Genomic DNA, 26817 nt, shown 5'->3' with positions numbered 1-26817 from the left:
CCTGGAGAAACCTCCAGGTCACTATCAACTTCTTCTCCCCACCATCCAGTTGGTTTTCAGTGAAAGGTTTTCCCCATCCATCCCTATCCCACAGCCCCCATCCCAGGCCTAGCCTATTCCAACATCTTGGCTACCTCTACCCATTTTATTTATTTATTTTTTTTCTAAAAGCCAAATCTGAACATGCCACATCCCTGGCAATGGGTGTCTCTTCGGTTCTGAACTCTAACACAATAAAATTCAGAGACATAACCCTGCAGTGGCAGACCTTGGCCTCCTCCTCTACTGTTGTCTGTTCCTCCCCACTACGTGCCAGACACACGAACTTCTCAGTATTTTTAGAGGATGCTGTTCTGCCTTTTCCACATACCATCGTTTCTCCCCCAAAATGTCCTCGTTTTCTAGCTGGCAAAGATCTCTTCTTCTTTCAAAACCACCTTGTAAAGTTTTCTGGATTTTCTCATGTTGAAGTTCCTTTGTGTGTCAGCTGAGTGTTGTCTGTGTCTCTATTATGACATCTAACCCCAAACTGGGGGTTTAAAAAAAAAAAAAAAAAAGGACTCTTTGCATTTGCAGAATAATTTATAGATGGAGAAACTTTTTCACAGACTTTCTCTCCATGGTGAGTTGGAAAAAGCAGAGATATGAAAGGGAGGTTGTGTTCAACAGCACTTTGGTGTCTGTTCTATTTTGGTCATTTTTGATCCCCGGGTACTGTTATCTACACCTTTAGCAACAAGGAAAGTGTGTCAAACATCCTGCCACTTAGGAGGATAAGAGCCTGGGCAGAACACTTGGTAAGGACGGCCAGCCAACCTGTTCTTGAAAGTGAGAGTCTTGAATTAATGACAGAAAGACCCAGGGGAAATCTATAAGGAGTTGTAGAGCTAGGATGTTTTTTTGTTAAGAACATTTTTTGTAAAACATTGAACTTCTAAGCATAAATTTAAGCCAAGAATGGCTTGACCTCCTTTCGGCTTCCTTTTGGTTTTAATCACGGAATTAGGTTTGCCTGGTTAATCAGTGCCCAAAGCAAAGATAACGTAGGGACAGTTGATACTAGATAATTCAGACACAAGTTCTAGTTTAAACCAGAAGAGGGTGGGGGGGAGACTCGGAAAGCAGGTACTGGCTACCTTAGTAAGCATATCGTCAATGAATTTTAGAGCTTGAAGGATCTAACCTCTGATTACAGCTGAGGAAGGAGGCTGGGGGAAGTCAAGCACCTGGCAGGACTCTCAGCATTAATGGCTCTCAACTGTCTCCTACTCCGAACCCTTTCCCCACCTCATTAACATCTGCAAAGGTATGAAAATAGCCTGTAAGGGAAAACAATGAGGGCACATGGAGATGGTTGCTCATGAAATCAAACTTTCATTTTGGGTCAATTAGGTAGACGGTAACTTTAATAGAAGCCAAGAACTTTTTACTGGTTTATCTCCTTTGTGATCCTCACAAAAATCCTGTGAGATGATGTATTTGTTTCCTGTTGCTCTTGTAATAAATTACCACGAGCTTTGTGGCTCAAAACCACACAATGTATAATCTTAGAGTTCTGCAGGTCAGAATTCAGAAATTAGTTCCACAGTACTAAAGTCAAGGGGTCTGCATACCTGGTTCCTTCCTGAGGCCCTAAAGGGAGAATTCATTTCCTTGCCTTTCCCAGTTTGTAGGCGCTGCTTGTTTCCTTGGCTTATGGTTCTTTCCTCCATCTTCAAAGCAGGTCCTACAATCTCTTCTTTCCTTGCCACTTGACCCTCCCCTCTGCTTCTGATTTTTTTTCATCACTCTTACAGGGTCCTGTGTGATTGTACTGGGCCCACCAGATAATCCAGCATGATCTCTTCATTATGAAATCCTTCATCAAATTTGCAAAGTCCCTTTTGTTATATAAGGTAAGATATTCACAGGTTCTGGCTAGTGGGACATGGACATATTTAGGAGGCCACTACTCAGCCTACCATGGAGAGGTTCTAGTCTACAACTGGGGAAACTGAAGCTCAGAGAGAGGTGAAGAAATTTTCATAGAGTTAAGTACTTACTGAGGAGGAGTCTTTCATTCTTACCACTATCTCTGGAACTGAGTTAGAAGAAATAAAAAATAAACGAAAAACTGATTTCAAATAGGACATAAAATTATTATATTTTTAAGACCAAAAAAACAAAACAAACAAACAAAAAAAAACCACCAAACCTGCGGTCTGAATTATAAAATATAAGAAAAACAAAGATTCTGTAAACTTTTTTTTTTTTTTGAAGGGTAGCATTCTTTAACAGCATTAGGTAATTCTTGGACTATAATAGGCCACCACCCAGAGTTAGTCATCCTGCTAGCTGCTGTGAGCACGTATTTTAATTTTCAAAGCTTAAATCAGGTTCAATACATTTCTATCCATTGGTAGTGGGTGGCCACCCAAGTGCAGAATAAAGCTAAAATTTTTAAAACTTGACAGCATTTCTTTTTAATTTTTGAAGTCAGCTATCGTATTTCTCCTAATCTCTCTCTTCTCTCAGATGAGTATCTCAAATTCAGATTTAGGTAGACATTCATATGAGGTGGATTTTTGACATCTCAGTGTCTACACTGACTTCCCCTAGAAATTCTCTAGTATTTACTTCTCATAAAATATGGTTCTAAGGATTGATCGTGATATTACAGCTATAGCTCAATAGTCTTGAACACAGTCGAATGTTCCCCTTCCTATATTGGGAAGTATACCTCTGTAATCTCACATTATTAACAGAATTAATGGAAAGTTGGACAGACCAGCCCATTTCCAGAAAGAAAATAATTACAAGCATGACTGATAACCTACTTGAAGTCCAGAGAGAAAGAGGCAAAATATTTCTTTACATCTCGATCATCTGTCAATGCTACATAATCAGCTTTGATGAGGTTAGGAAGACCTGCCTTCCTTGGCTGGTCTCACTCTCTCTCTCTCCTTGATGTATTTCATTTACAAATATATTTATATATTACAACATATATATAGACTATGAAACTTAATAATGAAATAAATCTCTCATGAAATCAATGCCCAGCTGAGAAAGTAGGATATAACAATACGGTTGACATGGAACTTGAAGCGTTCCTATCTCCTGCTTCCCTCCACTGAGGTGCCCTGTTTTTAATTTTGTATTTATCAGTAAAGGCTTCTTCTTTTTTTTTTTTTTTCATTATTACATGTGTGTATATCTCCCAAAATAATATGTATTTTAAAATTTTCTTAAATGTGGACTTTATTAAAATAGTTGCATGCCATATATACTTTTCCTGCAACTTGCTTTTTCATTCCTAATTGTATTTCTAAGATTTACCCATCCAGGAGATAAAGCTGGTATTTGTTCCTTTACCCCTGCTGTATGATACTGTGTTATGTGAACATACCATTTTATTTATTAGCTTGTTTATGGATAGACTTTAAGGCTATTTCCTGTTTAAGAGTTTAATTCTGGTATTTTGCTATTACAAACAATGTTATTATGAATTTTCTTGCACATTGCCTTCTGGTCCATGTAAGAGTGTCTCTAAGAATGGAATTGCTGGGTCAGAAAATAAATGCATTCTTTGCTAGGTGATTCAAAATTATTTCCTAAAGTGGCTGAAAACTTCAAAGCTCCCTTCAGCAGTATGAGTTCTTGTTGCTCCATATACTTAACAACATTTGGTAATGTCAGACTCTTAAATTTCACACATGTAAAATGTATCTCTTTGTAGTCTGAAAAGGCATTGCCTTGATTTCTAATGAAGTCGAACGTCTTTTCATATATTTATTTATCATTGGTGCTTCCTTTTGGGTGAAATACTGTTCATATCTTCCTCCATTCTCTCTTACTTCATAGTAGTTAATAGGTGTGTGTGTTTGTATAGAGAGAGAGAGGGAGAGGAAACACTAATCCTTTGTATTGGTTTTAGTTGTTTCAAAGGGCTTCTCCCAGTTTGTAGCTTGCCATTTCACTTTGTAGTATCTTTTAATGAACAGAAGTTCTTTTTTTTTTTTTTAAGATTTTATTTTTAAAGTAATCTCTACACTCAACGCAGGGGTCAAAGTCACAACCCCAAGATCAAGAGTTGCATGCTCCTCCGACTGATCCAGCAAGGTGCCCCTGAACAGACATTCTTAATTTTAATATAGTCAAATGTATCAATCTCTTGTTTTATGACTAGTAATTTTAAAATTGCACCTTAAAAATCTTTCCCTCCCTATTCTACATTTTTTCCTACTAGTTTTAAACTTTTGTCTTTATATTTAAGTCTACATTTCCTCTGGAATGGATTTTTATGTTCCACAACATGAGATCAGGATCCACTTTCATTTTTCTCACAAGAAAAACATTTGTACTAGCATAATTTGTTGAGTTGTCCATAATTTCCCCTTTGATCTCCAATGCCAAGGCTTTCATAAATTAAAATTTTCATTTACATGAGACTGCTTTTGGTCTTTCTATTTCATTGTACAACTTGTCTGTTTCTGTGTCAATAACCCATGTTTGCTTTCCTTTCCTTCTTTCATCTTCCATTCTTCTGCCTTCCTCTAAGGATCCTGGATCTTTCCTTCCACAGTTCACTTATGTCTAAGGTCAGCCAGTTTCATAGGAACATCCGGATAAACTCCCTAGTGGATCAAAAACAAAATAAACAGGGCTGTTTCTTGCTGGTGGTGATTTCCTCTCATAGCACATGCCAGTATATTAGGAAGTCCCCATCCCCACCCCCACCAGGAAGACCATGGGAATGAAGGGGACAAAGAATATGTTCAGTTATCCCTTCTCTATGATCTCACTTCAGGTTTTGTTTTTGTTTTTGTTTTTGTTTTAGTATTTGCCACCCTATCACTCTTGTCTATTTTGTTTTGTTTTTTTCTTCTAAGCTACTGTCATTCATGTCCCTCAACCCTGCACCCTGCACTTCCTAATTGTTTTTATATTAAATGTATACTTTATATTTTGTGCTCTATATGTTATTTGATTCATTTTGATCCATTTGTTCAGATTAGTTTTGAACATGGTTATATTAGCTCAACTGTTCATAACCATTTAACTGTGATGATAATCCTCTCTAACTTCATGCAAAATCAATTGATGGGAGAGAGCTCACTAGCATAATTCTGTGTATCATCTCCTCAATTGGCATTTATTAATTAATTTACATTTGTTCAACTCATCTATTCTTTTTTGTGTGTGATTTATGTCATATTCTACCACTTTACCCCACAATATCTTGCAAGACTTTGTCAAGCTTCTTATTCGAATAGGCATATGATGATATACCTTGATATATAAGTATATATAATATAAATTAGCATATCATATATGTTGTAGCATATCTGAAGTATCACATATCATGTGTTTGTTTATGTCTCCTCCTCAATCCCATGCTACTCTTTCGATGAAGTTACAAAAGCAACAAGGAGAAAGATTGTTTTCCTTTCTCTTTGTTATATGCTAACATTGCACCATTTGGTTCAAACCATGAGTCTAGCCCTTGCTTATTCTTCTTGCCTTGAATGCAACTGAAAGTGCATTTTTACATATTGAGCATTTTCTGTGCAAGCTTCATCTCATCCTTGACTTTAGCTTTGTTGATGTTATTTTGACATCTGATCATGTTGCTCTCAACCAAATTGGGCTAGGAAAAGTAAAAGAAAGCTTGTCAAGACCTAGCGAGGTTAACCTTAAACAAACACCAGTATTGCTCGTGACACTGGAAATTACTCCTACTGAGCATTCGTTCCCAAAGGGAATCGGTGGCTAGGAGATGAGTTTGGTCACTTGAGCTAGAGACACATGTGAACTCTGTATGTGATGCTGTTACCATCTGACAAAGAGCATTCTTTACAATGTCTAAAGGATGGTTTTGAAATAACATTTGTGCCTGAGAATAGCAATATTGTCCATTGTGTTAAGCTTTTATGCCTAGCCCAATGCCAAGCACATAGTTCTCAATAAAAATTTATCAATAGAATGAGAACAATATACATTGGAGGAGAGAAAGAGAAAAGATTATTCTCTTCCAGTCACCTGAGGAACTTAAGTTGAGAATATGGATTTAATTTTTCTTATTGTCTTTGGACTGATTTGACATTTTTCACTTTAAGATTCTGAACACTTTGAACTACAGAGAAATATTAGTGAAAATATGGTGTATACTTCTTGGAAAATGGGCTGCTTCAACAGTTTAAAGACAGAAAAGCTAGAGCAAGTATGCAAATGTTCCCTGTTTGAACTGAAGGAATGGAAGCAAAAGAAGGAATTAATGGAAATTTTCAAATCTTTGTCTTTTTCTGATATTCTTGATAAAAGGAGTGTCAACAAGGAAGAAGACCTACCAAGTCTTTTTGGTTAGAGATATTGTAAACTAATGATGTAACTTCAAACATTTTGAAAAGGCAGTTAGAATTTTCTCTTGAATATGAGTCATTAAGATTGTTTTAGTATTCTAAATTAACACTCTAAGTTTACAGAAAGGTTAAAATTAGATGTTTGTGTTTGCACGCATGCACGCGCATGCATGTGTGTGTGTGTAGATAGATGGAGAGAGAGAGAAAGAACCCTTTTCCCCTAGGGCTTAATGATTCAATGTGTGATGTAGCACAGGGCTTTGCAAAAATTAACTTGGACAACTCCTGGTGTTGTGTGTATTAGTCTCTGACTTTGCTTATGTTGTTCTGGAGTTAGGCATGGCAAAAGTGATCAATTTATAATCGGTTAATAATCAATTCCTTATTTATTTGTGTTGATTCTATATCTCACTATTCACACTTGCTAAACATTCATTCAAACTGAGACCCTTTTTTGGTTATAAAATGTGTGCAATGATATGAGCTATGTTAACTGGTTACTAGCTGGGAAGGTTTTCCTCAGTCACAGATCCAACTTCAGTGCAGGGTTTGCTATTTTTAATCACAGAACTTAGGAGTTTAATTCAGTTAAAAAGGGAGGAAGTTGTCAAGGGAGGGTTGCTAAAAGTTCATGCTAAATTTGCTTAGATCCAGATTGTGTTCATTAATATTTATATATCTATGGTTGGGAAGGGGCGATTATGCTTCTTTAAAAACACTGGGTATTCATTTTCCATGTATCGCATAGCCTTCTGATTAGGGAAGGTGGGTTTTCATTGTACGATCAATGGAGATACAGATGGAAACCATCTGGCGCCTCATCCCCTTTTTGTCAAAAACCTTGTCTTGTCTCTCACATGTCAATGATGAATGGAAGGATTTCAATCTCTAGCTGAACAATGCAGTTTGAATCCCTCAGCTAGCCAAGGGGTTTTTGGCAAGCATCGATGGGCTTAATATTTTAAAGAAACCAGCAATCATTTTAATTCATTAGTTGAGGCCTGTTGTTCTAGGCAGTGTTTTTGATTTGTATTTTGGGCATTGGCTTTGTTTCTGATTCACAAGCGTATTCCATATGGGTTTATTTTCTTTTATACGGTGTAAATCATAGGGACCAAAGTGGGAGTTGTATCTGATAAGATGACCAAAATGCTGATAGTTTATTTTAATAATTTTCTGTATTAATTATGACTCATATTAAGAGTTCAGACTAAAAATTTTCTTGTTAACTGGTACAGAGAATATACCAGAACACAGAATTTAGTTTAGCCAACTATAGGTGGTGAAGCTGAAAATCAGTGCAGTGCTGTTTTATGTAAGGAAACTTGGCACAGACCTGTCTTAGAGCATCTTGGGTATGGAACTTTTATTGTTTGTCTGTCTGCTGGAGGTGAGTTCCTGGGTGGAATCAAAGCTTTAGACCCATTGGTTAGCTTTGACAGTCATACTCCAGCTAACAAAAAACAGATTAGATTTCCTGCACTCCACATTGAGTAGAAAGAGGTGAATCACCAAAATGCAAGTTGATGCCAGATCCTTATTTAGAAAGTCATTTCTGAGTATATCCTGGGGTTGTTAGAGATTCAGCCCAACTCTATACCTGCCATAACCATGGTGGCCTCCATGGAGGGTGTCGGTCCCACCACTGACGTTTGCGTGGGGTTCTAGTTAAGAGAGCACATAATACGCATGTTACTCTATCTAATTATAATGATTATGGTGTTAATACATAGTGCTTATACCTGCCAGGCACTGTTTTAAATGTGCTGTATATCTTTACTCATTTAATCCTTACAACCACTCTAATAGGTAAGTTCTGTTATTATCCTCATTATACAAGGAAACTGAAGCCTGGAGAGATTAAGAACTTGCTCAAGTCCCATAGCTGTTAAATGGAAGGGATTCAAATCCAGATAGTCTCTGAAATCTGTGTGCTATACCATTGTGTGTATTATTTCTCACAGTAATCTCTCAAGGAAGAGGTCATCTGTGTTTTGTACATTATAAGGATATGGAAACAAAGGTGCTCACTCCAGGTCAAACAACTGGTAGCCTGTGAAGCCGGGACCCAGACTTTCTGAATCCCATTCTCTTTACACAATACAAAATTCAGAACAAATGCCCTGACACACCAAAAAATCCTCAATCATTAGAAGACTAAATTTTGTTCAGGATAGTGCAGTCATTGGAAAGGGAATTATACTGATTCTTCAGAGATTTTCAATACTGCCACACAACCAAATTATTTATAGTCTATTTTTTATTAAGAAGAAATGCAATTATGGGACGCCTGGGTGGCTCAGTTGGTTAAGCGACTGCCTTCGTCTCAGGTCATGATCCCAGCGTCCTGGGATCGAGTCCCATGTTGGGCTCCGTGCTCGGCGGGGAGCCTGCTTCTCTCTCTATCTCTGCCTGCCACTCTGCCTGTGCTCACTCTCGCTCTCTCTCTCTCTCTGACAAATAAATAAATAAAATCTTAAAAAAAAAAGAAGAAGAAATGCAATTAACTCATTCTGATGCTACTCAACTGAGTCCTTGCTATACATAGAGCATATATATATAGAGAGAGAGAGAGGCATTACTATACGTATATCAGTATGTATTATATATATGTATATATTACTATACATATATATATTTGCCTCTAAATGTTGATGAAAGTAATACTTAATATACAAAGAACTTTTACATTTTGATAGGAAAAAAATCTGAATACTCACATTTTTAAAAAATGGACAAAGAATGAGAATAAATACAATGGACTACAATTTTTTTTATGCCAAAAAATGTAACCTCATTAAATAAGAATGATATGAACCCGTCCTGGTCCTCAAGGGACAAAGATTAAATTAAATGTTAATATGTAACATTACCATATGCTGAAAGGGAATTAACGCTCTCTTCTATTAAGGATATAGGTTTTGGTTTTTTGGTTTTTTTTTTTAAGATTTTTTTATTTATTTGAGAGAGAGAGAGAGAAAAAAATGAGTGGGAGAAGGGGCAAAGGGAGAGGGAGAGAGAGGATCTCAGGCTGACACTATGCTGAGTGTGGAGCCCAATGCAGGGCTTGATCTCATGACTCTGAGATGACGACCTGAGCCAAAACCAAGAGTCTGACACTTAACAGACTATGTCGCCCAGGTGCCCCAAGGGTGTAGGTTTTTAAAAGAACAATTTTTCAATGTGTATCAAAGCCCTTAATGTTTATACTTTGATCTGTCAATACTACATCTAGGAACTGATCCCAAGAATGCCATCATGGGTATGTGAACAAAGGTTTTTTTTTTTTTTTAATAGTCAATAAAAACATTATTTATAAAAACAAAAATCTGTAACAACAGGTTTGATTAAATACAGGCATATTCATACGATGGAATACAAGGCAACTCTGAAAATATGACGTCTGAAATATTTAATAGAATATTACGATGTAAAAGATGTGGTAGGTGAAAAAGACACTTAGAAAAAGTGAGTTTATATCACAATATTAATGATTTTATTTGAAAGTAGTAGTGTAGTTTGTTGTTTTTTGTTTTTTAGTTTTTACTTAAATTTCAGTTAGTTAACATGCAGTGTATTATTAGTTTCAGGGGCAACTAGTGTAGTTATTTTTGTTCTTTCTGCTTTTCCTTTCTAGTCTAACACAATAAACATGAATTACAGACTCAGGAATAAAACAATACATTTTATTACTTTGAGTTTTGCTACTACACTTTACAATCCTGTAAAAAAAAACAGAACAAAACAGAAAAGCCATCAAGATACTCTGACAAGTGGAAGAGGAATTCGATTTGTAACAACTAGATATTGAAGACAATGAAGGGACACAGAGTCATCAACACTTTTAATTCCTGTACAGTGGTTCTCAAACAGTAGCCTGTGGCAAAATCTTGTGGAGGCTGGTCCCCACCCCTAAACTTTCTGATTCAGTAGGTATGGATGAGGCCTGAGAATTTTCCTTTCCCGGAAGTGTCCTAGATATTGCTGATGCCGCTTATTAAGCCACCCCACTTTGAGAACCACTGACATAGAGTCTTAGGATGAAGATTATAAAACTATTAGTGGTTGGAGTTCAAACCCAAGGTTTATTCCAAAGCTTAAACTATTTTAATCGTGTTTTCAATCTTAGATGAACATTAAAATCATCTAGAGAACGTTAAAAATAAATCCTCTTGCCTGGTGCCTACCCTGAAACGGTTGAGTAAAACTTCTAGGGGTTAGAGTAGAAGGCTTCCAAGTTCTTCTAGTGGTCGCCAATGGTTGAGAACCACTGCCCACCACCACTTTCAAGCCACCATCTTGATACTATATTAATTTCAGAATTTAAAAAGCTGAAGCCCTGTGTCTTAAATTAACTGAATTATAAATACTTTGAAGATCCTTAGTAACAAAGCAGGCAGTTTTAGTAAAATGATTCTCCATTGACATGTTTAGAATATCCCTGGAACGCACTTTTATAAAATTTCTTTATCTAAATATTTTGTCTTCTGCTGGATTGGAACAGAGAATTTTCTTTTGAGAACTTTCGTTAAGAACTAAATAAAGGCTTTCTTTGAGTAGGTCATATATACCTGGGTATTCATTTTTTTCTTTTAGGATGGAATAAGATTCAATAAACAGCTTGCCATAACAAGCATTAATTAACATAAAATTACCCATAATCATGCCTGGTGCCTTATACTAGATATAATATACAGATGGCTCTATAAACACTGTGAGCTCCTCTGAATTGCTTCCAAGCTCCTTGGAATTGCTAGTATTTCATATCCACGTTACATACAAAGCAATAGTCTGACACATAAATGAACATTGATATTTATGTCACATGAAGGTCAGGAATGGATGCTGAAACACATTGAGTAAATTGCAGCTTCTGAACAAGTTGTGTTCCAAATGTGCATTGAAGATTACTTCCAGGGAATGCAGAATTTATTTTGCTATGGAAATAATGGTTGTTAGGTCTCCCTTTTCAAAAATCCCAAAACTAATCCCAGGAGGAGCCAGGCAAAAGTGGTAGCAAAGTAGTTTTCTCTCACCAATCCTTTCTTTCCCTCATAAATGTTCTCCTTTCTGCCACACATCACCCTTCTCCAGCGGTTTCAGCCACTTATTGTTGTAGTACAAACTCCCCATACCTCAGTGTCTTCAAATAACAGTGATTTATTCTTTGTCACAATTCTATGGGTCAGGGCTTCAGAGAGAGTTGAGTGGGCAGTTCTTTTGCTTCTTTTGACATTGGTTGGAGGGTTAAACATTCAGCCTGATTCACCGTGACTGGGCTGGGCTAGAAACTCCAAGAAGGTTTTACTCAGTTACCAGGTCACCTGGTGCTTCTCGTGTGACTTCTGCTCATATCTTGTTTGTGCCCTCTCACAGTGTGGTGGTTTGTGGGTAGTCAGGCTTCTCACATGGAAGCTGGTTTCCAAGAGGGAAGAAGGAAAAGCCTACAATCCCCTTAAGTCTGGGGCTAGGAGGTCCCAGGAGCCAACACACCACTTCTTCTACATTACAAGTTACAAAGCTACCCCGAATTTAAAAGGGAGGGGAAGTGGACCCTACCTGTTCAAAGGGTGGAGGTGGGCATGTGCATATGGGGAAGGACAGGAATGATGGTACATCTCAGAGACCATTCCTTCTCCATTGGATCCTGGAGGAGTTTGAGAGGTGAGGCCCTAAATCTTCAAAGTAGAACCCACCAATATGGTCATGTCCCAAAAGTAAGTTCAGTGGAGGCCAAAGAGGTAAAAAATTCTTCAGCAGTAGCTAAAAGGACGGTGAATTCATGTGCATCCCTCTTTTAGCTCCCATTTTGTCATAAAAAAGTCAAAAATACAAGTTTGCATCTGGGGAGGAAATTGAGAGTGGCTGTATCAGGATTAGTTTCAGCTGCAAGTATCAAAAACCCAAAATAACAGTGCAGTAAAAAGAAGTTCGTTTCTTGCCTAAAGTTTGAAGGCAAGCAGTGTAGGGCTGGTACGTGTTCTTTCAGCTCACTGTTCCACCTCCAAAACAGGACTGGGAAAGTGACGTTTCTTCCAGAATCACTGTACAGATAAAATATATATCCCATCCCAAGTTCAAATTATCTCAATTTTTCACTCATGAGTCTTCGGACAATTATCCATCCATGCCACCAAGTTCCGAAATGTCAACTTTTATGAAAATTTTGATAACAGTCTTTGTGATTATAAATCACAGAGAGATTTTCAAGATTCAAAAATTGACCAAGGTCCCCAAATTTACTTAAATATGAAATGAGTTATTTACTACCTTGTTCCATTTCTTCCTTTTGCAAAAACCACATGAAATTACTGTTATGGGGTGCCTGGGTGGCTCAGTCGGTTAGGCCTGACTCTCAGTCAGAGATCTGGCCTTCGGCTCAGATCATATTAGAGTCCCAGGATCAAGCCCTGCGTCAGTCTCCTGGTTCAGCAAGGAGTCTGCTTCTCCCTTTGCCCCTCACCCTGCCGTTTCTCTCTCACACTCTCTCTTGCTCTCAAATAAATCAATAAAATCTTTTTAAAAAATTACTGTTATAATCATTGTCAGTTGAAGTAGTAAAACAATTATGCTCAGAAATAGAAGAGACAAACCCACAGATGCTACCCTAACAATATTTTTATATATGGGTGTAGAAGGAGCACTGGATTAGGAGTCTTCAGATAATTCAAGAAGCATGAATCTTTAGGAAAATCACTAAATATCTTACAAGCTTATTTACAAAAACCTGCAGAATGTTGATGGTAATATGTGGATGGTGTATAGGGAAGGAGATATCAAATGGGATAATACTGTAAAAGTAATGGAAAACAAAGCAATTCTACAAACTTTAGGTATTTTACTTTCATAAATTTTATTAAGAGTTTCATCATCGTTTTTTGTTATAATTCACTGTGCTTCCTTCTGAATTGTCCATTAAAATCATTGCAGATTCTGGGGCGCCTGGGTGGCTCAGTGGGTTAAAGCCTCTGCCTTTCGCTCGGGTCATGGTCCCGGGGTCCTGGGATCGAGCCCCGCATCGGGCTCTCTGCTTGGCGGGGAGCCTGCTTCCTCCTCTCTCTCTCTCTCTGCCTGCCTCTCTCCCTACTTGTGATCTCTATCTGTCAAATACATAAATAAAATCTTAAAAAAAAAAATCATTGCAGATTCTGCTCATTTTGCAAGAGAGCAAACTACTTTATTTTAACAGGTATAAAGCAAAAAAGGGGAGGGACAACTAAAACTTGCTGAATACCTCTTTCATGCCAAGTGTATATATCCGTGTCATTTTTATACCCATTAATTAATTTCTTCTCCAGAGCAACTCTAGGAGGTCAATAGGTTTGTTATTTTATAGATAAGGAAACAGATTCTCAGAGAGGTTAAATCATTTTCATAAGGTCACACAGCTGGGTAGAGGTGGAGCTGGAATTCAAACCCAGATGACTTCAGTGTTCTTATTCTTTTAACCCCTCCTGGCTGCTCCATGGTTGAGATTAAAAAAACAAAACATTGGGGAGGGGAGGCGAATCATAAGAGACTATGGACTCTGAAAAACAACCTGAGGGTTTTGAAGGGTCAGGGGTGGGAGGCTGGGGGAACAGGTGGTGGGTAATGGGGAGGGCACGTTTTGCATGGAGCACTGGGTGTTGTGCAAAAAGAATGAATACTGTTACGCTGAAAAAATAAATAAAATGGGAAAAAAAAACAAAAACAAAAGCTACTCTTCATGGGTGTGTTATTGTGAGATGATTTTATACCTCTGCAGATATAGACTAAACTGTGATTAAAGGTGTGTAGTTTACAATAAGAGAAAGTTGCCACCTGCAAAACATATTAACTTACCCCTGGTTGAGCCTGGACTAATGAAAGTTTCTCAAAGATAGAAACTCTGATATGTTAATATGATCAAGAGTGATATCAGAATTACTGAACAAAGACCAGACTGTGCAGTGCTATTTTAATAAGCCAATTGTATCAAGGTTCTTAAATTTATGAATAGCGATAAGCTAAGAGCCCAGAGACCTGAATTCTACTTTTGACTTTAAATAACATTGGGTAAGTCATTTGACTTCTCTGAGTGTCAACTATCAATTGAAAAAAGATGATCAGTTTTGGCAAAAAGGTTCAATGCAACTAGAAGCTTAAGTAGGAAGCCCTATTGGCTTCCCATGTAGAGAGAGGACATTAAGTGAGAGGAAGGAAAGGAAAGAGAAAAAAGGAAGAACCTTCTATCCCAGTACACTGAAGTTTCCTTGAGTGGGCTGGCTTCCTCACACTGTGTGTGGGCCCTTAGCTTTGTCTGCCAGTAGCCAGGGTTGCTTGCCTGCAATAGCAGTGAGCATGCCAGCAAGCTGGGAGAGGTGGTACAGGGCACTTGCTGAGGAGGGAGAAGAGTGGAGCTCAAAATTCACTAGTATTTCTCAATCACGATTTAACTCTTTTGCTTTCTTTCTGTTTCAATGCCCTTAGGGCCAGGACCTGCTTGTCATGTCCTAGCTATTGCTCTAGAATTGATTGGGAGTGTTTTCACAGTCATGAGTCCAGGCTCAGCCAACCAGAATGTGTGATTGAGAAATAATGTCTGTCATGGGCAGTGGTTGTATGGAGGATGATAGATGTGGCTCATATCCCATCTATTAGATATTTGCCATCTCTAGTTCAGTGTAGGCTTTGTAGAAATATGGAAATAAGTGACTGAACAGCCACTTCTGTCTGTGTTAACTTTGTTTTCGCTCTGAGAAAAGTGTAGTCCCAGAAGTTGGCTAAGAAGATTCTAGAACATTTAGGGCATTGTCTTATATAAGTGAAAAATGAGGATATTCTCTTGATCTTTCAGAATATGGATCACAAAATACTTGCATCAGAATCACCTATCTAGTTTGTTTAAAGTACAATTTTTTGGGCTGCATTCAAGACTAACTTCATCAAAATCTTTGGATGGATTAAACCCAGAAATCTGCATTTCAGGGGCCTCACTGATTGTTTTGTGTGTGTGTGTGTGTGTGTGTGTGTGTGTGTTTTGAAGTTGGCAGAATCATTGCTTGATAAGATTGGATGTGAAAAATTACATTTTTAAAACTGGCAATATTTTCATTTAGCATATCATAATCTCAACTAAGAAGTCACTTTGCAAATGGTTAGAATTCAGTAGTGGGTTATATATATACAGCTTGATTAAGCAAATTCTTCAGTAATAGTTGTGGTAGATCTAAATAAAACTAAAGGACAAATAAAAAGTCTTTTTTTTTTTAAGTCTCAGAGTTGTAGCTTACTCAAGCCAATAATGTTGGATGAGGTCACAGAAATATGTCTTTTTTAAAAATTCCCATGTCTCTGATGTGTGTGTGTGCATACACATCAATATGCAAACCATGGAGGGAGAATAGGATTGTAAAAGACTACAACAAAGATTGAAGGGTGGAATCTATTTTATGAATGGCCAACTTCTGGGGCACCTGGGTGGCTCATTCGTTTCAGAGTCTGGTCCCAGACGTTTCAGGTCATGGTCCCAGAGTTCTGGGATCAAGCCCTGAGTTGGGATCCCTGTTCAGTGGGGAGCCTGCTTTGCTTCTTCCTCTCCCTCTGTCCCTCTCCTTTGCTTCCCTGCCCTGCTTGTGCTCTCTCTCTCTCTCAAATAAATAAAATCTTCAAAAAAGAAAAGAATGGCTAACTTCTAAGAGATAATTAAACAATAGCAAATCAACATGAGTGAGAACAGGGAAAAGGGAAGGTATTGGACAAGTACTCAGAAGGCCATTAGAGAAAGTATTCCAATTTGACCAAGCAGTCACATAAGAGCAGGACAGTATTTCTGAAAGGACATGGACTTGGGCCAAGCAACTTCAGTTTGAGTCTGACTCTACCACTTATCTAGTCCTGTGATTCTGGGTAACTTACTTAGTTCCTCTAGATTCCTGTTTCCTCATTTGTGAGACTGGATAATGATAGAATCAACACAACCTGGGGCACAGGTAGGTGGTGGTAAGCATTAACAAGGACAACAAATATGAGGTGCTGGCAGGTAATAAGCATTCAATGGCATCCATTGGAGAGCAGCCAAGGCTAAAAATGACTTTCTCTTTTGATGTGTAGATAATCAATATTGTTATTTTTATGTGGAATCATTTTCCTGTGAGGGCAGGTGTTAATTTCACTGACTTAGTTGCTCATACATAAGGAAAGCCTTATCAGAAAAACAAAAGGGTTCTACAAATGGCATCACTAGCCTCCAGAATTAGCTTTAAGTCCCAAGATTCTTCTCAAGGAGGGAGGCATTTTGTTGTTGTTGTTGTTTCCCTAAAGTTAGACAATCCCCAAATATATCTTAATTAACTTATTCAACAAAAATACTTTAAACTTGAGACTAACCTTATGAATCAGCCTATGGTCTTGCCCTATGATTGTTCACAAGCTTGTGGACCTGATCTTGATGCCACAAAAATACAAAGCGCCAACTCATTCTGTCTCTAGAAAGTGGGTTAGGGAACTTTACTGATGAGGAAACATATGAGTTTGGTTTTGAAGAATGAATATAAGTTTTCCAGATAGGTTCCAAGTAGGGGAGACATGCCAGGAAAAGCATAAAGTGCTTTCACCTAGGTAGACTCTAAACAACAGATGGTAGAGTAAGAGAAAGTTGGCAAACTTCCATTTCCACTGTTCATCCATTTTTGTGGACAATGGGCAATTCAGTCCTTGGTGAGTTTACCAGCCAGCACTTAAGGATTTTTGTTTAATTATGGCAGACTAATGGAAAGGATCTTTGCTTCAGAGGAGGAAATGGCTGAATTCCTGGTGACACACTTTGTAAAACTGGACCCAACATAGGAAACCTTCCTTAATGGGAAATCTTCCCATAAGCTCCTCATCTTCAACCATCTTTTAAAATCAAGTTAAAAAACTCAAGTCCTTTCCTGATGTTCCAAAATTAGAGGCCAGACCAGGATAATGTATCATGACATTGACATTCTGTCCTTTCTTAGTTATTTTACATAATCAATGTGTTCTTCAAGCCTACTTGCATAAACACACAATGATACATATTTAATGAATTCGTTCTTAAACAGCTATAGAAAATGTAATTTATTAATATGCCACTTCAATTTTGGGGAGCATCCAATCAGATATGTGTGTGTGTTTGGCTTACAAAATGAATCAATGAAGGATAAATATGCATAAGTAAAAGAAGATTTTAGAAGTGCCCTTTGAGTTCATGAAACTGATTTTCTTTCTGAGACAAACGGAATTTCTTATTTAAAAATTTCTTTTAAACAATTTCTTATTTAGAAAATTTCTTATTTAAAAGGAATTGTGGGTTAAATTGGGCCTGCATTCAAAAACATTAAATTCAGAGCAAGGTAGTGTGCAATGTGAACTTCTCTATAGAAATAAACTCTGTCTAGCCCACTGAGTCTCAAAATTCATTCCTATACCCAATTCCATTGGGAGCCTTATTAGAATGCAGATTCCTGGGTTCACCTAAAAAGATTGATTCAGTAGATCTGGAGTGGGGGCCCACGAATCTGCATTTTAAACAATGCAATGACTGATGCAAGTGGTGTCAGTATCAGAATTTAAAAAACTCTACTTTATCCCTTTGTGCCTGGATGGTTCCCTTGTGTTTAGATGAAGTTAATAGGTTGTAGGTTGATAGGTTAGTAGGTTGTAGAATTAGAGAGCAAAGCATCAGACTGTTGTGACGGGGGAGTGAGGCTAAAGAAGCACCCACTAAACACCTGGGTTAGTATTTGATAAACAGAACACTGTACATTGGACAGCCCCAAGTAAAGCTAACAGATTCTTGTTCTTGTTCTCCTTCTGTTAATCCTTTCCTCTGTTCATTAGTACTTCCTCCTACACCTAAGTACAGCTCCCAAAAGTCAGCTCCCAGTGAAATGTGGGAGGCTCGGAGGCCTTAAAGGCTTCATCTCATCAGCAGTCCACTTACATGTGTTACTCTGGGAAAGCTTCATTGGTTACTTCATCTACTTTCTGTGACTGCCAATAGTGGATTCTGACCTCTCAGGGTTTGGGTTTCTCTTCTCTTCCAAACATGTAACCTTGTCTTCTTTGATGTATCTACTCTTTGCAGATCCTAAAATCTATCTGAAAGCACTTGGGAAAAAATATGAAAAATATGTTTATATAATGCAGTATCATTAATGTGTTTTTATGTGCCTTAAGTTAATTGACCTGGAATTTTACAATTGTGTGCTTGAATACCCAGTACAATTACATTACGTAACAAATTTTCTGAAACCATTTTGATTTCAAATATTCCATTCCATGACCATTATGAGTACATATTTATACTTGTTGGAACATGGTTCCAGATTATTGATTCAGAAACTGAAGTCATTAGGTATCATCTTACTACTAAGTTAGGTAGAAGCATATTAAAAATCCCTCTTGCCCATTTGGCATCTCCATAGCAAAGGCACAAGATACTTGAAAAATCTTTGAATTTTATAATTCTACTTCCATTGTTCTGGACTTCTGGAGTCCCTTAATTTGAAACAAATACTTTTATGGTATAATATTTTGTGGTATGAGAATTAATATACTTTATACCTTGTAGTTTGGATTTCTTAGACTGATCTTTTTTTTTCTTTCACTTACATGTTTCATTTGATTCCTTAAAAATTTGCCCCAGTAATGGAACCAGTAGCAAAATAGCTTCTGCAATACTAGGAACCAGGCCTTTTCCTCTGAGAGACAAATATTTATCTGAAATTAGGCAGAAACAGTTAACTTGGTTGAAAAGCACTAAGTGAACTTAAGAATCAGTCCTTCAGAATCAAAATCTCATTCCTTATGAGACTTTTGCCTGACAAGAACTGTGAGGATCTGAGATTTTTTCACCTACTGCAGGCTCAAAGCCTGTCCCAGTGAATGAATGAGGACAGAAAACATGACACTCTTGGGTCAGAGATAAGGGAGAGTTTGTTATTCACTGCACTAGCAGTAGCCAGAATATCAACATTTTTTGGTTCTGTTCCCTGAGTCACAATACCCACAAGGTGATGTAGAGATCTGGGTGACACCTGAGTTGCCTTACTAGAAGGAATCCCAAGTTTAGGGAACCCAAGTATATTCTAATGGGCTGTAAGCAAGCTTGGCCTCTGATGCGACAAGAGATTGTCTCTACCCTCCAAGTCTATTCATTATGCTAACATCCTTGAGAAACTAATCTGGAACAAAGGCAGTCAGTGTCTCTGCTTACAAGATATGCAGAAACTTGAAAGACCTATGGAGAATTTTCCTTCAGCAATACCATAGAAAATACTTTACTCTTGAACATATTTATTCAAGCCTTTTGAAGGATGGGTTTCTACATATGCCACTTCATTTTATACATGCTTGTTGCTAACGCAGCTATGGAGCAAATCACTCTTTCTACCAAAAGGGATACCATTTATAAATATCACTGAGGATATAATACTCATAGAAATCTTTGCTTTTACTTACTTATTTTCCTTCTACTATAATGCCTCCATGTCCAGAATATAGTTGAAGGGCTGACTGTTCTATATTTGCCCCCCAACTAATAATTTAGTATCAGAGATTATATGGCTATGACATGAATAGGTATTCTCAAAGATAGTATTCAAAACTGAATTCTTTAGGAACACTGACATACCCTGAAGCAACATTTTTTTGTGTATTTGTTTGTTTCTTAACATCACATAATGTAGCTTTGTCTAAATGGCCAAGAAAAAGCTTTTGTTTATTTTATTTTTTTCTGAGTTATTTGGTCTGAGTTATCACAAGATTGTTCAAGTCTATTTTCCTTTGTTTGTGTTGTAAAGCTTCTAAGATATAGATACATACTGTTCATTTAGCATGCCTAGAGACATAGAAGAAGAAGAAGAAGAAAAAGAAGAAGAAGAAGAAGAAGAAGAAGAAGTAGAAGAAGAAGAAGAAGGAGAAGGAGAAGGAGAAGGAGAAGGAGAAGGAGAAGAAGAAGAAGAAGAAGAAGAAGAAGAAGAAGAAGAAGAAGAAGAAGAAGGGCAGCAAATAAGTTCTCACCATTAACTTTGGGCTTCCTGTTAGATTGACTTACTTAAAGTAAACTTGACATACTTACACTGGGAGTCATTACTTACTGTCTCCTGAATCAAGATAAAGGATTTGCAGGCATCAGTCCACTTTTGTTTCTGGAGACATTGGTTTTCTCTTAATAAAGATACATTTTCATGGTTGCTTCATTTATGCAGTATCTTCCTTGGATTTCCTTTCAGCACCAATGCCATTGCTATCAAGGTAGAGCTGGAATTCAGTATTTTCATCTGCTAATACAAGTGCATTACTACTCCCAACCATTTGAGATATATCTTAAAATGCAAATACATCATAGAGGTCCAAGGCAAATATGAAACAGAGATTTAAAAAAACAGTGGGTAATATTTTTTTTTTTTTTGTCCTTGGACAGAGATGGCTCCAAACATCCCTTCCATGCTCTTTTTGCCCTGTGTACTCTGCTGAGTGAATGTGCATAGTCAATTCAAAAGTAACCAAAACTAAAACTACCCATTCTTTGGGTTTCCTGTTGACTACTGTCTGAAATGAGTGGTAAAAACCAAGAGTGAGGGTATTTGTAGGTGGAACAAACCTTTTTGAGTAGCCAATAACAGAAGCCCATCATTTTGACATTTTAGCTTCTAAACAATGAGTGACAAATTGTTGATACTGCTCTAGTTTTCTATACCATTAAATTATTATTTGCTGGTTGAAATCAGAACACTAGGGAGAACTAATTTGCTCAAGACATCATTCTAACTCATTGGGACGTGACCTCAATCTTACCCAATTACATTTAAGGTCTAGAGGAGACCTAGGGGTTGATTTAGGCCCGTTTTATAAATATTTAGAAGGAAATGACTTGCCCAAGGCTAACACAGGCAAGCGAGCATCCTATGGATTTGATATTCTTTCTCCTCTACCTTGATACCTTTGTTACAGAATCTGGAATAGCACCTTTTTATTTTTTTTATTATTTTTAAAGATTTTTAAAAATTTATTTGACAGAGAGAGATCACAAGTAGGCAGAGAGGCAGGCAGAGAGAGAGAGAGGGAAGCAGGCTCCCCGCTGAGCAGAGAGCCCTATGCGGGGCTCCATCCCAGGACCCTGGAATCATGACCTGAGCCAAAGGCAGAGGCTTCAACCCACTGAGCCACCCAGAAGGCCCTGGAATAGCACCTTTTTTCATCATCAGTAGTTTAAGTGCCTGCAACTCTATGTTTAGAGGATACTGCTTTGAACAACACAGACATGGTTCTGCTCTCAGATTGCTCACTATCTAGGAAGACCCATTGACTGATTAACTGAATTTTAGGAAAAAGTATTATAGAAGAGTATAGCAAGGAGATGTCAGACTTCTTTATTTAGCTGAACCTTTAAGGAAAAGAAAATTTGTAAATAAGAAGCAATGGGAAGGGAAGATTTAATGATAAGAAGCAAAGATTATATGACAGTAGTGAGACAGGAAGGACCAAAGGAACTTAGAGGGCCTGAAAAGCCGAGTGGGGCAGGACTATAGAGGAAGAGAAGGAGAAAGGGTGGCATAAGATGAGGCAGAGAAGGAGGAAGCCATTATCCAGGGCCACATGGGCCATATTGAGAATGGGGGAGGGCAAGGGGAGCCTTATCTTAAAAGGGTTATGGAGAGTCTCTGAAGGATTTTAAACAGGCCAGAGACAAATGCATGCATTCTGTGTGTACGAACACTGACTATAGGACAGAGAGGAATGTGATTGAGAGAGGAAGAGCAATTAAGAGGCAATCCAAGTCATCTAAACAAGAGATGATGGATAGGAACTACAGTGGTGGTAGTTTCAGGTGGTGCTTTCCATCTGTAAAGGGTGACTTTCCTCGGAAGCATCCAAATGAGACAAGTACCCCCAAGCTGCAGCCTGGCAGGGTAGCTGCCAGAAGTCTTCCTACTCCTCTTCTTTGTCTCACCTCTTTTTTTGGACTCTTCCAGCTATGGTTTTCTAAATTTGGTACTAGATTCCAACTTGAGATCAACCAGGGACTCACCCTTGCAGCTGAGCATAGCCAGGTTTGTTCCATCATCCCAGAAGTTACATGGTGCTATTTTTCTCTCCAAGCTGGACTCACCATTCAGAAGTTTACAGGGACGACAGAGTGTCAAAATAGGCAGGAAACAGACATGCATTAACCATTTGATTTGTTCAGTAGAGTTTTGTGTTGTCAGGGGATTGTTATTATTATTTCTTAAACTTTTTTTTTTTTTACTGGAAATGAACATTATGTACTCATTGTTGAAAATCTAGAAAATAAAGGAAACTTAGAAAACCAAAATCACCCCCTAATACCTTCCCCCCCAATTCTTCAATTCAAATAAAATAGCTTTTATAATCTTGTAATATTTCTCTTTTTTCTAAGCATATTTTTAGCATATTGGGATCTCAGTATGAAAAGTTTATGTACCATTTTTACAAAAATATTCCTAGCCTTTTAAATGCTCATTGTGTGTGTGAGATTCTGAACAGAGTGATTTACAAATTTAATTCTCAAAACAACCCTATGAGGTAGAATCTATAATCTCCTTTTATAGTTGAGGAAACTGAGGCATAGAGAGATTGACAACTTTTTAAAACTTTATTGAGGTATAATTGATATACAATGATCTTTAAAGTATATTTAAAGTATACAGCTTGATAAATTTATATATATATACACATCTGTATGTGTGTGTGTGTATATATATACATATATATATATATATATATATATATACACACACACACACATATATATATATAATTCCCAGATATATATCTGGAAATTTTCATCATAGTCAAAATGATGAACTTATCATCACCCCTAAAGGTTTCTCTTGTCCCTTTGTTATCCATTCTCACCAGCGCCCACATCCCTAGGCAACATGGATCTACTCTCTAACTCTATAGGTTAGTTTGCCTTTTCTAGAACTGTGGACTCATACATTATGTATTATGTTTTTGTCTGGCTTCTATCACTTAGCATAATTTGAGATTGTACGTACTAATAATTTATTAATATTTATGGCCAAGTAACATTCTATTGTATGAAACTACAATATATTTTATCCATTTACCTGTTGATGAATATTTAGATTATTTCCAATTTGGAACATTTACAAATAAAAGGTCTATAGGCATTAGGGTACAAATCTTTCTATGGATTTATGCGTTGATTTTTTCTTAGGTAAATACCTAGGGGTAGGATGGCTGGGTCATGTAAGTGTATTCAAAATACATAAAGAAACTCAAAAGTCAATAATAAGAAAACAAGCAACCCAAAATAAAAACAGGCAAAAGATTTGAATCCACTTCACCAAAGAAGATATACAGATGTCAAATGAGATGAAAAGAGCCTCCACATTATTAGTCATTAGAGAAATGCAAATGGAAACCAGAGTGAAATACAACAACACTCCTTTCAGAATGGCTAAGATGGCAAAACTGACCATACCAAGTGCTGGAGAGCATGTGCAAGAACAGAGCCACTGGTCTTCTGCTGGTGGGCATATAAATGGTTACAACCACTTCAGAAAATTGTTAAGTAGTTTCTTAGATTAAACATAAGCCTACTTTGTAAGTTTCCCGCCGCTGCTAAAACAAGTTAGTATACACTTGGTTGGTTAAAACAACAGAGATTTATCCTCTTTTCTGGAGGCTAGAAGTCCAAAATCAAGGTGTCAGCAGGGCGTTGCTCCTTTCAGGTGTTCTCACAAAGATTCTATTCTTGGCTTCTTCCAGGTTCTGGTAATGGCCAGTATTCCTTGGCTGGAGGCTGCGTCATTCCAATTTTTGTCTCTGTCTTCATATCACCATCTCAGTTCTAAGTGTCTGTATCTAAACTCCCTCTACTGCTTCTTTCAGGGAAACATGCGATTATATTTAGGACCCACCTGCATAATCCAGGAGAAGCTTCTCCTCTCAAGTTTCTTCACTTAAGCCTAGTTTTTGCCATAAAAAGTAATATTCAGTCATTTGTCATATAAGATAATACAGGTTCTGCAGAATGGGACATAGACATATGTTTGGGGGGCCACCTACAACTACCATAAGCAACTTTTTGACTTCATATTATAACACAAGCATGTTCCCATATTATTAAAATTCTTTTGTAAATATTTCAAATGGTCACAAAGCTTTTGCCATGTGAATGGATCCATCACAATTAATTATAGAGCACATTTCAACTACTGAGCATTAAAGAAAAAATCCAGAATTTCTTATTTAAAATAAGACTGCCGTAAACATTGTAGTGTATAAGGCTGTTGTTTTCTTATATTTCTTATATTTTGAGATCCCACCCCAAGTGAGTTCAGTGCGCCAAAAGCTATAAATAGGAACTTTTTCGCATATTTTCTAGAAGCTTAGTAATATATAAATCTATATATATATATATATATATATAAATCTATATAAATCTATATATATAAATCTATATATATATATAATCTATATAAATCTATATATATATATATATAAATCTATATATATAGATTAGTAATATATAAATCTATATATATATATATATATAAATCTATATATATATATATATATTTAGTAATATATAAATCTATATATATGTCTATATATATAAGATAAATAAATAGCTTATTTATCTACTTATAAATAAGAAAGCCTGTTTAACTGCTCCTTCCTATTTAAAATACAACATTTGGGGGGGCGCCTGGGTGGCTCAGCGGGTTAAAGCCTCTGCCTTCAGCTCGTGTCATGATCCCGGGGTGCTGGGATCGAGCCCCGCATCGGGCTCTCTGCTTAGTTGGGAGCCTGCTTCCTCCTCTCTCTCTGCCTGCCTCTCTGCCTACTTGTAATCTCTATCCGTCAAATAAATAAATCTTTAAAAAATAAATAAATAAAAATAAAATAAAACATTTGGGGGCAAATTCATAAGTAGAAAATTGGTATTTTAATTTATATTTGTAATGAAATGAGATGATTTCCTGTATGTTTTAATCAAAATATATTTTCTTCTTTTGTGTCTTTTGCCTAATTGGGTAGTGCTTTTTTTTTAAAAATGATTTTTTAAAAAAGATTTTATTTATTTATTTGACAGAGAGATCACAAGTAGGCAGAGAGGCAGGCAGAGAGAGAGAGAGAGAGAGAGGGAAGCAGGCTCCCTGCTGAGCAGAGAGCCCAATGTGGGACTCGATCCCAGGACCCGGAGATCGTGACCTGAGCCAAAGGCAGTGGCTTAACCCACTGAGCCACCCAGGCGCCCTTAAATGATTTTCTATGAACTCTATATAGTTGAGAATACTGACACTTTAAAATTTGTGTTTGAATGTTTTTCTGAATCCGTGGTTTGCTTTTGTATTTTGCTAAGTTTTGAGAACTGGGGATTTTGACATACAGAAAATTCTTTGACATAGGGACATTGCCTTGAGGGTTCTACTGCCGAAGTAGGAGGATTTAAGAAAATTTTCCCACATTCAGAGAGCAGATATCTATTATAACTGTATCTAATTTCCTTATATTTTTTGTTTTTTGGTAACTCTTTAATCCATCCATATTTTTATTTTGCTATGTGGAGAGAGGTTGAGATCATAACTGTGGTCTTCCAAACTCCTAAAGAATTAAATGATTACCTCAAAAGCACTCTTATTGAATAATCACATCTCTTTAGTGTTGATTTGTGATTGTTCCTTTATCATTTTTTTAAGGTTCTCATATAAACTGGGGTCTGTTTGGAGGACATTTATTCTATTCCATTAATCTATTTTTGGACAATATGAGATATTTATTGAAATTTTTAAGATACATCTTAATATACAGGTAAATTAGGGCATAAAGTTATCATTTATCTCTAATCAGAGAAACCTTTTGCTTAAATACAATGTTGTGATTGCGTGTTATAAGAGCAACCTGGTTAGCATATAGATTATCCTGCCAATAATTTATATCAGCTTTTATTGCTATTAGCATGTCTTTTTTTGACTCATTATGATGGAGTATTCTCTCTATATATAATATCCACATTTTCCCCTGTCCTGTTTTTATTCTATCCCAAATTCATTGCCGGATGATATGTTGTGTTTATAAATGTCCTTGAAACTGTTAAACTCTTTGATAAATACTCTTTTAGCATACTGAGTCGCTTTTTTTTTTTCTACCTCAGCCACAATAATGACCAGCTACTACTCAGTTGACCACACCCCAGATCCCTGCAATCTGATTTAGTTATTTAGATCAGGGTTTTCTAACTGTGGCACTGTTGACATTTGGGGTTAAATAATGTTGTGTTGTGTCCTATTCACTGTAGGATGGTCAGCAGCATTCCCCGCTAGTTACCAATAACCCCATTCTCTCCCCACTCCAGTTGTGATCATCAAAAATGTCTCCAGATATTGCGAAATGTCCTTTTGGGGACAGAATCTCCTCCACTGAGAATTATTGATTTAGATCAAAGTAGTCAGATAGCATAGTAAATTTATTTAACTTTTATTTATTTATT

At 37.0% G+C, this 26817-nt stretch overlaps 1 protein-coding gene across 11 annotated transcripts in view; it reads left to right on the top strand.

Annotated features, from left to right (window-relative positions):
- Positions 1-26817, top strand: part of THRB (thyroid hormone receptor beta) — a 372214-nt gene that overhangs the window by 58000 nt on the left and 287397 nt on the right. For 3 of the 11 annotated variants that reach the window (XM_046003095.1, XM_046003103.1, XM_046003093.1), the window contains exon 2: positions 1797-1895. The exons of the other annotated variants lie outside the window; for them this stretch is intronic. The gene's annotated coding sequence lies outside the window, so the exon portion shown is untranslated. The remainder of the gene's footprint in view (positions 1-1796; positions 1896-26817) is intronic. 11 annotated transcript variants of the gene reach the window in all.

Source organism: Meles meles, chromosome 4, assembly GCF_922984935.1.
Source record: "Meles meles chromosome 4, mMelMel3.1 paternal haplotype, whole genome shotgun sequence".
Classification (NCBI taxonomy): domain Eukaryota; kingdom Metazoa; phylum Chordata; class Mammalia; order Carnivora; family Mustelidae; genus Meles; species Meles meles.
This window is presented reverse-complemented; position numbering and strand designations above follow the sequence as displayed.